We start from the raw sequence: 11,773 nt of genomic DNA on the forward strand, positions 1-11,773 counted from the left end.
TGTGTGTGTGTGTGTGTGTGTGTATGTGTGTGTGTGTGTGTGTGTGTGTGTAGTCACAGGCAACAAGCTCATTGATTCCACTACTTTCTAAGGACTAACAGTTTGAGAAACTGAATAGATTGGTAAACTTCCTATATAGTTTATTCAATGACAAAGTGACAAGACTGTTGAGAAATGAAAGAAAACGTACAAAAGAAACTTGCTGCATCTTCAATACTGCATAGTTGTACAGTAACTACCATAGAGGTCAATAGGTTACAGTGAGAGAGGGGATCTAAATGCTCATTGGATTCTGTTCTGGTTTCATCCTGACAAAGTTATTTTAAGTTGAAAATATGAGGCAAAATGCTCTTATTACACCTACCCTACTGAACATTATAGCTTAGCAACCGGGTGTACTGCAGAGTATCCATGGCTCACCTTTGTGACAGCAAGCCTGACTGGGAATTATGGTTGGCTATATATGCCCCACATTGCAAAAATACTTTACAACTATTCATTTGTACAGAAAAAGATCAAAATTCAATGTGAAGTACAGTTTCTGCTGAATGCATGTTGCCGTTGCACCATCATAAAGTAAAAACAAGGATTGCATTTCAATTAATCTGTTATCGTCATCTGGTATGAACAATATTAGATGTGGTCTGGAGAACAGTTTTCCATGGGAAACAAATCATTTTATTTTCCTTTCTCTATCACACATGTCATTACAAGATACTATAAGATGCTCAGCAGTACATAAAGGTAACCTGACCTTGTATATCAAGACTAATAGATACTTCAATACTGAAACTGGGTAAGGTTCCTTGAGGAGGAAGTGGGTCAACTCAGGGCTGAGTTACAACAGGGCATGAGCTTAAGGCTCAAGACCTTCTAAGTTGTCTCCTTTACTGGAAGATACACCCCAAAGGTGAAGTCGCCATAGGTTGCAATATTTCAGTAGAAAAGTTGGTACTGAAATCACATTCTTTGTACTGCAAATCTAAATTGATCAGTTATTAAATGAATAGTGATCGAGTAAATATTATATGCTACACTTTTCCAAGTGCTGGGTATCTGAGAAAAAAACATGGTTACTGCCCTCAAGTAACCCATAATAATAGTATAGCAAATGGCCATTCAGTTTCCTGCTCCTCTTCCTAAGCCCCTGAGCTCCCTGTTCTTGTCAACCTTGCTGCCCTGCACTGAATGATGATCCTGTCCTGTGTGTCACTTTGTCTTTTATGTCCAGGTGGATTTGGTCAGGGAGAGAATCCAGCAGATGATTCAAAGGTGGGAGATAAGAGTTAAGGGATTTTCTCCTCTCTCCAGGTCCCAATTCTGTCTTCTGCTTTAGCACCACCCACCCACCTATCTATAGCTCTTGTACGATGGCCCTTCTCCTACTGCTTCAGATCTCAGTGCTGCAGTATCACTCTTTGTTTTCTGCCATATTTTGCCTTTGGGTGCCAATGACAAACTCACAGTTCTTTATCTTTACATGCTTAACACATTTTGCTTGGCTCATTAACCCTCTTAACAGCTTTAGAAATGTATTTTTAATGGTTTTGAGCCATTTGAACACTGTTGTGTGTCTACCAACACTGACTATTATAAGAGAAGTCATAACACAAAAACTCAAAGGAGTATCATGAGAAAGATATCCTGTGCTGATCTCTTTTAGAAAGATCTTCATCTTTTTAGTTTTTATCTTTTGGAAAATTAGCTGTCATGGTGGAGGTATTGAGAAAGATTATTTGAGATATTTAATATTTAAGATATTAAAGATTTAGAGTAGGTATAAAAGAATGCTAGATGAAGACCTGGACAATACTTATCCTAATATGTTATATTCATTCAGATATTTACCATTGTATGTCTTCCTTTGCATCTTAGTTCAACTGTCTTGCATTTTATTTCATTTTTAGGTTTATCAAAATGTTACTACTTTGGAAAGGTCTGTGAGGTCATATCATATTATTTACTGGTGAAAAATAATGAGCTGCTTAAGAGCATAATGTGCTTGTAGGCTGAACAGTAGTTGCTTTAGGAAATGTTTTATATTTAATATGATGTTCGCTTTCTCAGAGCATAATGTTCCCACTTAAGGCTCTTCCTCATTTCATTAAAACATTGAGGAATAGGGGCTTGTGTAATGTGTGCATTTGATAGAGTTTTCTATGTGCTGTTCTATCTACTCTGTATTTCTTCAGCTGCTTTGACCTTTTTACCTTGATCCATTTGTCAGGGTGGCTAATTTAGCGTGAAACACTAGCCAACAGAAAAGAGCTATCATCTTGCACATTAGCAGAAGACATGGACATGTTGGAGGAAGATACACAAATGTGAATCTTTGACCTTCGCCTTTAACTACGGGTCCAGTCCAGTGAGCTCATTATAGGAAAATCTGCTAGCATCCCTCACATGTTGTCAGAAGTCTGGTACTAAGCCAGCCACCAGGGGATTGGGTAAAACTCAGTGCTAAATAGCACATTTCTGTGGGTACTTACACCATGCAAAACTGCTCAGTGCACTTTAAAGAGAGCCTTTTGAACTTTAGACTCATTATTTTTTCTTTTTCTTTCCGTTTTCTAACTTCTGTGATGAAATTGCCCTAAAGTCTTATCATATGTGCTCATACTCTGGGCAGTTAATGAATATGGATGTTGTTTTGCTAATTCTTACAGCCATAAAAGGCTAGATTTGGAAGCAATGACAGCTTACAGCCTGAAGGAAACTTGCAGCAAATAATGCCACTAAGATCCTGTTGAATTCAAATGGAACATTAAACTATAAAGGAATGAACCATATTGCTTCATTTTTTTTCTTGTTCCTCCAGTTTAAAAGGAAAACAAAAGGATTCTCTGTTTTTTTCTGGAGACTTAAATATCTGATATTTTAAAAAACTTACAGGATAAAATAACTTAACCTATGTTTTATGTCATGCTTTTGAAATTCTAAGTCAAGCATTGATACTTGTCTGACAAATTGTAGCTGGTATTTATTTATTTATTTATTTATTTTTTATAAGTATATTTAATACAGGGTCAACAGTGTCTCACTACGCAGCGCAGACTCGTAGTGATCCTCCTATTTTCAAACTCCCAAGTGCTGGGATTATAGGAATGAGCAACAAAGCCAAGTCTCAATTGCATCTCAGTGTGCTCTGGGGGTGGGGCCAGCACAGGATGCCAGGGAACAAACTCCAGTCCCTGCTCTGCCTAAGCAGGTGCTTTAATCCACTGAGCTATCTGGCTGTCCATAGTAGCTGGTATTATTTTAATGTGAAAAGAGTAATGAATATCTTATAATAAACTCAAGTCTATATTTTGTGGCAGTCAAGAAAATAGTCTAGACCTGGAGGTTATAAAGTTATACGACTTTTCTAATAAGGGCTCAAAGAGGCAAGGGAGAACAAGGAGATTGTGCGGCCACAGAGGAAAGTGAACAATGATGCATAGTGTGCCTAAGGAGAGTCTCCTAGAGAGAAAAAATTCTCTCAGGCTTTTACAGAAAGTAAATTGGTCAAGCAATGGCCGTAACTCATCCAGATGAGTAGCACTAACAAAAGATCCACAAGGAGCTGTAAATGGTTCCAAGGTAAATCCTGAGGGGATTTGACTGACCTCATTAGATAGCAAAAGTTCCATTTTTAGTTATATAGGTCTTGCTTTAATTTGGTCTTAACCATCCAGCAGAAAAGTGTAACCATGAGGTATAAAGGTAAAGCTATATTAATATGCTGAACTGTAAAGGGCTCAAATCAACAACTTTGGACAATTGCCAGCTGTGCTGATATCTCACTACTATTATGGACTATTGGCATATAGAGGATTATTTTGCTGAATTCAAGTGCCTACAGTATTTGGACTGGCATCAAGTATGAAAAAGCCTTTTAAAGATTTCTCCAAAAAATTATATATATATATAGTTAGGATAGAGATACAGCTACTTTCTCTTAGTTCAATGAGAAGAAAAGTTTGTACTAATATTATTTAGACAAGATATCATGTCTGCATCTTGTCCTTTGAATAACTAATTCAGAGACAACAATATGCAATGTATTAATTCTTTTTTAAAAAAATTTATTTATTTATTTGTTTTGTGTGTGTGTGTGGCCAGCTCAGCCCACCAGGGGGCGGGGCTGGCTGGCATGTGGTGCTGGGGGATTGAACCGCGGTCCCTGTGCTTTGCTTGGCTTAGCTTGTTCTAAGTAGGTGCTTTAGGCCACTGAGCCATCTCACCAGCCCCTGCAATGTATTAATTCTTGTAACTGTCTTACTAACCTGTTTTGAAACCGTTCCATTGTCATTTTTTTCTCATTATGATGAATAAATTTTTTAAAAAAGAGGCAAGGGAGAAAGGGTTCTGGGTTAGACCTATATCTCCTTGAACTTGAGCCATTCTCTGAAACTTCTTTTGCGAGATGGAGTTAGGTTATCTGGCTTTCATTTTCAGCACTGCCTCTCTTGTGTTAGGATGATCCGTCTAAAGCAGAGACTGATCTTAATCATCAGCAAATGAGCATCGTTATTATGAAGAATCTCATACTTGTTTAAGTCAGATGTCAACCACTTTGTAGAGAAATGTTTTAGATCAACTTGTTTTATATAATTGGACTAGAAGAAAGTATCTGAATGTGTGAAAATCTGAAATGTGCAGTATTTTATTTTGTAATTTAAAGAGAGGAATAGAACCAACAAAAATGATACAAGATGGTATGAAATTGACAATGGCTATTACATTGCATATTGTTATCCTCAGAGTAGTTGCTCAGGTGACCAGAAACAGGCATGCAAAATTGATCAAACAATACACGCACTAACTGTTCCTTTCAATGAACTAAATGAAACTAGTACTACAATCATCGTATATATGTATCTTTTCTGCTTTTGTTCTTTTCCTCCATTCCAGGTGTTCTTTCCTTTTGAGCAGTTTCTTTCTCTTTCACTGTACCTATTTTACCCTTTGGATCTTATTGACTCTTTCAGGTATTACCTTAGGGAGAAAATATGTTTACACATGTGAGTCTGATCTCTTTCATTTACAAGTATGGCATCTAGTTGCATCCATTTAAAACATCATGCCACAGTGATGTATGCATCCATGCTTATAGCAGCACAATTCATAATGGCCTAATCTCAGAATCAACCCAAATGTCCATCTACTGAGGAATGGATTTAAAAAAAAATTATACAATGGAGAACTCCTCAAGGATAAAGAAAGACAAATTTGAGAATATACAGTATTTTGAAACAAATGCAGTTATCACTACCATTTTCACCACAATGTTATGGTTGAAATAAAAATCCCGCCGCCAGTCTCCCCCGCCTCAGAGGTGAGGCTTCAGGAAGGTGACTGGATCACAGGAGTGTTCCACTGATGATTAGCTGACTGCGCTGCTGCAGTCTGGACCTGGGTTGGAAGAGGTGGGACATGTGGTGTTCATCCTGTTTTCGGGATTACAGGCATATACCACCACACCAGGAGTCTGTTGCCAGCGCAGGGCGCCTCAGGGATGGGGACGGTGGGTCATGTGGGACCGGGGATCCAACCATGTTCCCTGAGCTTGCCACAGCAGGCTCTTAGCCTGTTAAGCTATCTTGCTGGCCCTGGTCTAGGCTTTTTTGAAATTGGAATTTAGAGGAGTAGTAAAGCCATTGTATAGGATGAAAAGCAATAGCGATCAAGCTCTTAGTTAAGTAGTACTAGTTGCCTAAAATGAGATGATAATATACTTTTTTGAGAGGTTCATGAGATTCTTGAGAAAATGGTACAAATGAGTATATAGATTAGGAATTAATATATATCAATGTAACTTAAAACCTGAACAAAGAAACATACAGAGGGCTTTTATTGTAGAGAAAATAGTGCATTCATTCCAGAAAATGATTATTACATTAGGTGAACCATCCAAATTATAGAAAATAAGGGGGACACAGAGGAAAGTACTCACAGTGGACTAGGTGTTGATTAGATTGTAAATAGTAGACCATGTCACATGAAGAGCAATGGTACTCATCTTTACCAGACCTGTTTTTAATAATGTCTCTGCTCCTCCTATTAATTCCTCATTGTAGTGGACTAGAACAGAGACAATTTAGAAGGAAACTTTGGAAGATATGAAGAAGATGACAAAGCTTTCATCAGCCCTTATCATTGGATGATGGTACGGAGAAAGACAGCCTTGCCTATCTATTCACTCTTTCCGTGTTGTCATATCAGCAGTAAATGATCTGCTGTTAGTTTACCCTAATTGTTAAGGCAGTTAACATTTTCCCAATGAAACAGGGCAGATAAATATATCAATTCTGACACAGTTACTTATACATTTTGTGTGTGGGGAGAGTTACACATTCTTATATTTTTTGACAGTTCTAGAAATTTTTTTTTCTTTTTTTTTTTTTTCCTGTATTTTAGGGAATGGTCTACAGGGTGTTCAGGGTCTCACTGCTAGATCAGATTCATAGTGATTCTCCTGTTTACAGACTCCCAAGTGCTATGATTACAGGCTTGCACCACCACACCCAGTCTCAATTGCCGCCTCAGCATGGCCTGGTGACGGGACCAGCACAGCAGGCCAAGAGATTGAAATTTCTTGCAGGAGCTTTAATCTGCTGAGCTATTTGGTCGGCCCTCTAGAAATTTTTTTCTTAAAAATATTGTTCATGTGCAAGGACTCCAGTCAACAACTTCTGACATTGCCAGTCCTACGGAAAGCCCACTACTATTATGGACTACTGGACTATATTTGAATATTTTGCTGAATTCATGCACTTATAATATTTAAATGACAATGGAATACTCTTCTTTAACAAAACTTCTTTGTATCTGTATAGTCAATATAGTTAGGATAGATATACAGCTACTTTCTCTTAATTCAGTGAATAGAAAGATTTGTTCTAATAGTGTTTGTGGACAGGTTATCATGTCTGTGTATTTTTACTATGAATAACCACTACGAAGACAACAATATACAATGTATTTATTATTGAAACTGTCCTACTAATAGGTTTTTAAACTGTCTCATTGCTATTTGTTTCTCAATAAAATTATTAAAAATATTCTTTATGCCTTTATCTTGCACTTTAATAGTTACTAGAAATACAACAGTATGCAATGTATTCATTATTGTGACTCTCCTGCTAACCTGTTTTGAAACTATGTTTTATTGTTGTTTTTAAGCTTTTTATTTAAAATAAAATGATCTGATATTCAGCATATATTTTCTGAGCCTTATAGTGTTCATGCATGAATTTCAAATATATCCATTCTAAATAATATTAAAATTTAGGTATGGGGCAAATAATTACTCTTCACATTATTAGAATGCTAGTAGGCTTAAGAGATTTCCAAATAAAGACTTTTGAAAGATGTAAATCAATTCAATTCCCTTGAATAATCTACATTATAAGGCAAGGCTCCCAGCCACTGGTAGAATAGTGGAATCTATAATTTCACTGCGTGGCTTCTGGGGTTCTGAAAGAACAGGCTTCTAATATACCACCAAAGAAGGTCAGTAAGAGGTTATGAAGGGAACTTACATGAAGTTGGTTTTATGTGAATTACTAGCAAGGGAAGTAAGAAAATAAATTAAAATTCTCAGTGTTGACAGAAAGGCCATACATACATGGAGACTACAATCTCACTAGAATAATGGTGGGTCTTGTGATATCATGTATTAAAACTGGTCCTTAATTCAGTATAGTGTTCTTCTTTAGAAATGAATGTCATATTTTTTTAAAAAATATTTATTTATTTATTTATTTATTTATTTATTTATTTATTTAGTACAGGGTTTTCATACACAGCTCAGACTCCTCGTGATCCTCTTGTCTCAGCCTCCCCAGTGCTGGGATCACAGGCATGCACCATCACACCACGTCTCCATAGCCAGTTTAGCGGGCCCAGGGGCTGGGCCTGTGTGGCCTGTGGTGTGGGGAATCCAACCCCAGTCCTTGCGCTTAGACTGTGGAATTATCTCCCCATCCTTAAAAGCCATATTTTTTACTCTACTGTCTCATAATTCATCCTTAGTTTACTTCTTTATTCTGCATTTGTCTGTTTGGAGCAGTTTCAATTAAATGATTCTCTTCCTATTAACCTAATGTGTTTGTATTCCGTGATAAAAAAAGAATTTTGTTTCCTTAGTCATTCACAATTGTGCGCTCTGGATATTTTTCTTTATACTGAACTATTTCTTGGCTGCTACACTGTTTGAGTATTGTTTGAACTTGAGTGAAGAACCTATTGTGGTGATACAAGTATCTGAAGTATTGGAAAAGAAGGAAAATCATCATGTATAACAGAATTTATCATACAGGCCTCAGGAAACATCTTCAGAAACTTCTTTCTGTAAACATCATGATTAGTAAGCTTTCCAAAATATGCAAGAAAATATGGCATTTTCATTATTTAGTATAGCTATTTATGTAGTACTATACCAGCTCTTAGGGCAAATGATTCTTTTCTGCAGTATTTGCCAAATTCCAGAGTGTAAATGGTAGGTAGGAATCCATGCAATCGACCAGACCGGGCATTCTGATGTGAGAAGATTTATTGGAGGTAGGAGCAAGTGGGCTGGCTATCCAGCAGACCAAGACAGCCCTGACCAAACGAGGAGAGGAGATTTTATAGGGTTTTTAGGGGAGGGTGTTTGTGGGCTGCAACAGCCGTGGGAGAACTGATCTTGGCAGGGCTACCTGTTCTGTGGGGGACCTTCGATGTTAACAAAGAAGAGTTTCTGTGGTTTTGCCATAGCTTGTGTCCAAGATACAAAATTGTGTATAGTTGTTCTCGTTGTTTGGCTCCAGCTCAGGGCCAAAAGGAAATGAGCCTTGGAGTGTGGGTAAGGGTCATGACTTAGCAGTAAACATTGTCATCTTGCCCAGCTTCAGTTACCTATGATTTAAAAAGTGGCTTAAAAATTCCTGAATACATTGGGAGTCACTGAAGCTGGAAATTGATCATGTGTGGGAGAACAGGACAAGCCTCATTGTCTGAAGCAGTCAACTACTTCAGCGCTGAGAAAAGCATCCCGCCTGGGCAATGTCAGCTATTAGTCACTGGGCAACCTTGTGTCATGTGATACTAACTTTGCAAAGGTATACAGAAATGCCCCTACTCTTGTTCTTTGGGTCCTTTGCTAGTCAGGCAAACAGACCACTGCCTGACCCAGCTCTTATCTGTCTTCCTCATTTCTGCTGCTATTTTTCTCCAGGGTACACTGAGAGACCAACAAGTCCCCGCATGAATATTTAAAAATTGACTCTTACAAGATGAAAATTTTCAGTATCAGCCATTGCCCGTAAGAGGACCTGTGCCAAACTGATAAAGTGATTTTTAAAATGCAGATCATTCATGGAAAGATTGGAATCAGTCAAGCTGCAGGAACTGGATGAAGCTGGAAATTGGTCATGTGTGCTGGGGCAAGACAAGGCTGAAATGCCTAAAGCAGTCAAGCTACCTCAATCTTGAGAAAAAAATCCTGCCTGGTACAATTTCAGTTGTTAGTCACTAGGCAACCTGTGCCTCATGATGAGGGAAGAGGACCTCCACCTGACCTCAGCTCTTGGCTCTTGTCTTTATTTTTAAAATATCCTCAACTTTCCTAGCTGATACCACCACCAACCACATGGGTCAGGACAATAAGATGTTTAAGACTCTTAGTTCATGTATACATATGCAGATGCACACCCAGATACATACATATATACACACATACACATCCTGCTCACATATGTACATAATCACAAACTTGTTTAGAAAGTAGAAATTGTCATTTTATTTCACACTGACAAAAATCTGAACTCTTTGTCCTTGGTAGTTGCAATGTCAGCATTAAGATTTTTTTTTACCTTTTTAGAATCTCAAGGTTTTTTCTGATGAAAGAATTTTTAAGGGAGCTGTAATCATATTCGACAGGAGTTTAATGTATTGAAGACTTAATATTGATTTGATTTAATATTTGCATTCATGATACACTCTTATACTTGATTCCCCTAACTGGGTCTGACACCTTCGCTTCAGTACTTGCAAAACAGAAAGGAATGTCTTACATAAAATATGACAGTGTGGCTTGGGCAAGAGAAAGGTTTTCTGAACTTATGTGATATGACATTTGATGATCTGGTAACTGCTAGAATCAATATGCCCATTAATTGAATGGGAAGCCATTGTACTTCTAAGTTGATCTGATCTTACTTCATGTGCTATCTTTGTTTCATTCAAAACTGATTTGGGGCCATGTGATAAAATATGCTCATTTACAATCCAACACACATGTTAATATAAAGGTTATACAATCTGAGGTACAGGATCTCAGGATAAATCCTGAGGGGATTTCACTGACCTTATCAGACACAAAAGCTACAACTCTGGTTGCATAGATCCTGCTTTACCTTGGTCTTAACCATCCAGCAGAAAAGTATAAAAACGAAGTATAAGAAGTAAAGCCATGGTGTTATGTTGAGCTGTAGGGGACTCAGGTCAACAATTTCTGACAATGCCAATCAAGTGGAAGACCCAATACTATTGTGGACTACTGGACTCTTTTAGAATATTTTGCTGAGTTAACACACCTATGATATTCAAATAACAGAACTTAACAAGAAAAGGGGATACAGATTAATGTCAATTTTGCATCTGTGTATTCAAAATAGGATAGATATATAGTTACATTCTCTTAATGAATAGAGGGATTTGTTCTAATGGTGTTTGCAAATAGGATATCAAGTCCGCATCTTGTCCAGCAATTAACCACTAGGAGGAATATATACAAAGTGTTAATTATTGAAACTGTCCTACCAATTTGGTTTGAAACTGTCTCATTGCTATTTGTTTCTCAATAAAATTATGGAAATAATATAAATTAGAACAATAAAAAAGAATGATTGCTGAGAGGTGGAAGGAGTATTATAGAGATACAGGCATAAGCAGTATATCCCACATTTTTGTGAACTTACAAATACAAGTCCAATCAATTTTTTTCTGAGTAATTTCTCCATTTTTTCATTGGAGCATGAAAATTTTAAAGTCTTAGGTATCAGATTAGCTTTCTTTTCTTTTGTTCCTTTCCCATCATTTTTGTTTACATGGGAGATTTTCTACTTGTACTTTTTAAGCTAGTTGGGTTTGGATTTGCAAAACTTTAAGATTTCCTAAGTGATGCAGTAACCGATCACCATGTTTCATTTAAAGCAAGCTTATTTTACTATAGAAATGATCCCTGAAAGAAGTATAGCCTTAGGAAGTCTTATGTTAGATATAGTTCTTAGTATAGGACTTAAAAAACTGTGTGGCCCCGTACTGAGATTTAAAGAAAGTTTGGAGGTTAGAAGCTTACAGAGTAGGGCATTATCAATTGACAGGAATCCGTAGGTGTAGATTTTTCCTGGAGAGACCTTGCTTGGAGAAGAATGCAGAGCTGTCAATAGTTGTGGTTCATTTAGGAATTTATAGATGATTATTATTAAACTTTTCTTGGAAGATTTATTTCTAGAAGTTTCTGTCTCCTGACAAATATCATTCACAGCATACATACACTTATACTTGATATACTTCAGTCTTGAATTCTATTAAATCTTGAACTGTCCTCCATGTTATAATCTAATGAGAAAATTACCACACTGTAAGTATCCCAATAATCAGGAATACTCATTAAAAATGCAGATACCTCCCAGAATCTACCCATGGGTAGAAAATTGTCATGTTTAACAAGCAACTCAGGTAGTTATTGAGGGTCCAGCTGTATTTACGACTAAATTTTAGAAATTACTTCTTAGATTTGAGACAT

Source organism: Octodon degus, unplaced genomic scaffold (genome assembly GCF_000260255.1).
Source record: "Octodon degus isolate 3935 unplaced genomic scaffold, OctDeg1.0 scaffold00161, whole genome shotgun sequence".
In the NCBI taxonomy this organism is placed as follows: Eukaryota; Metazoa; Chordata; class Mammalia; order Rodentia; family Octodontidae; genus Octodon; species Octodon degus.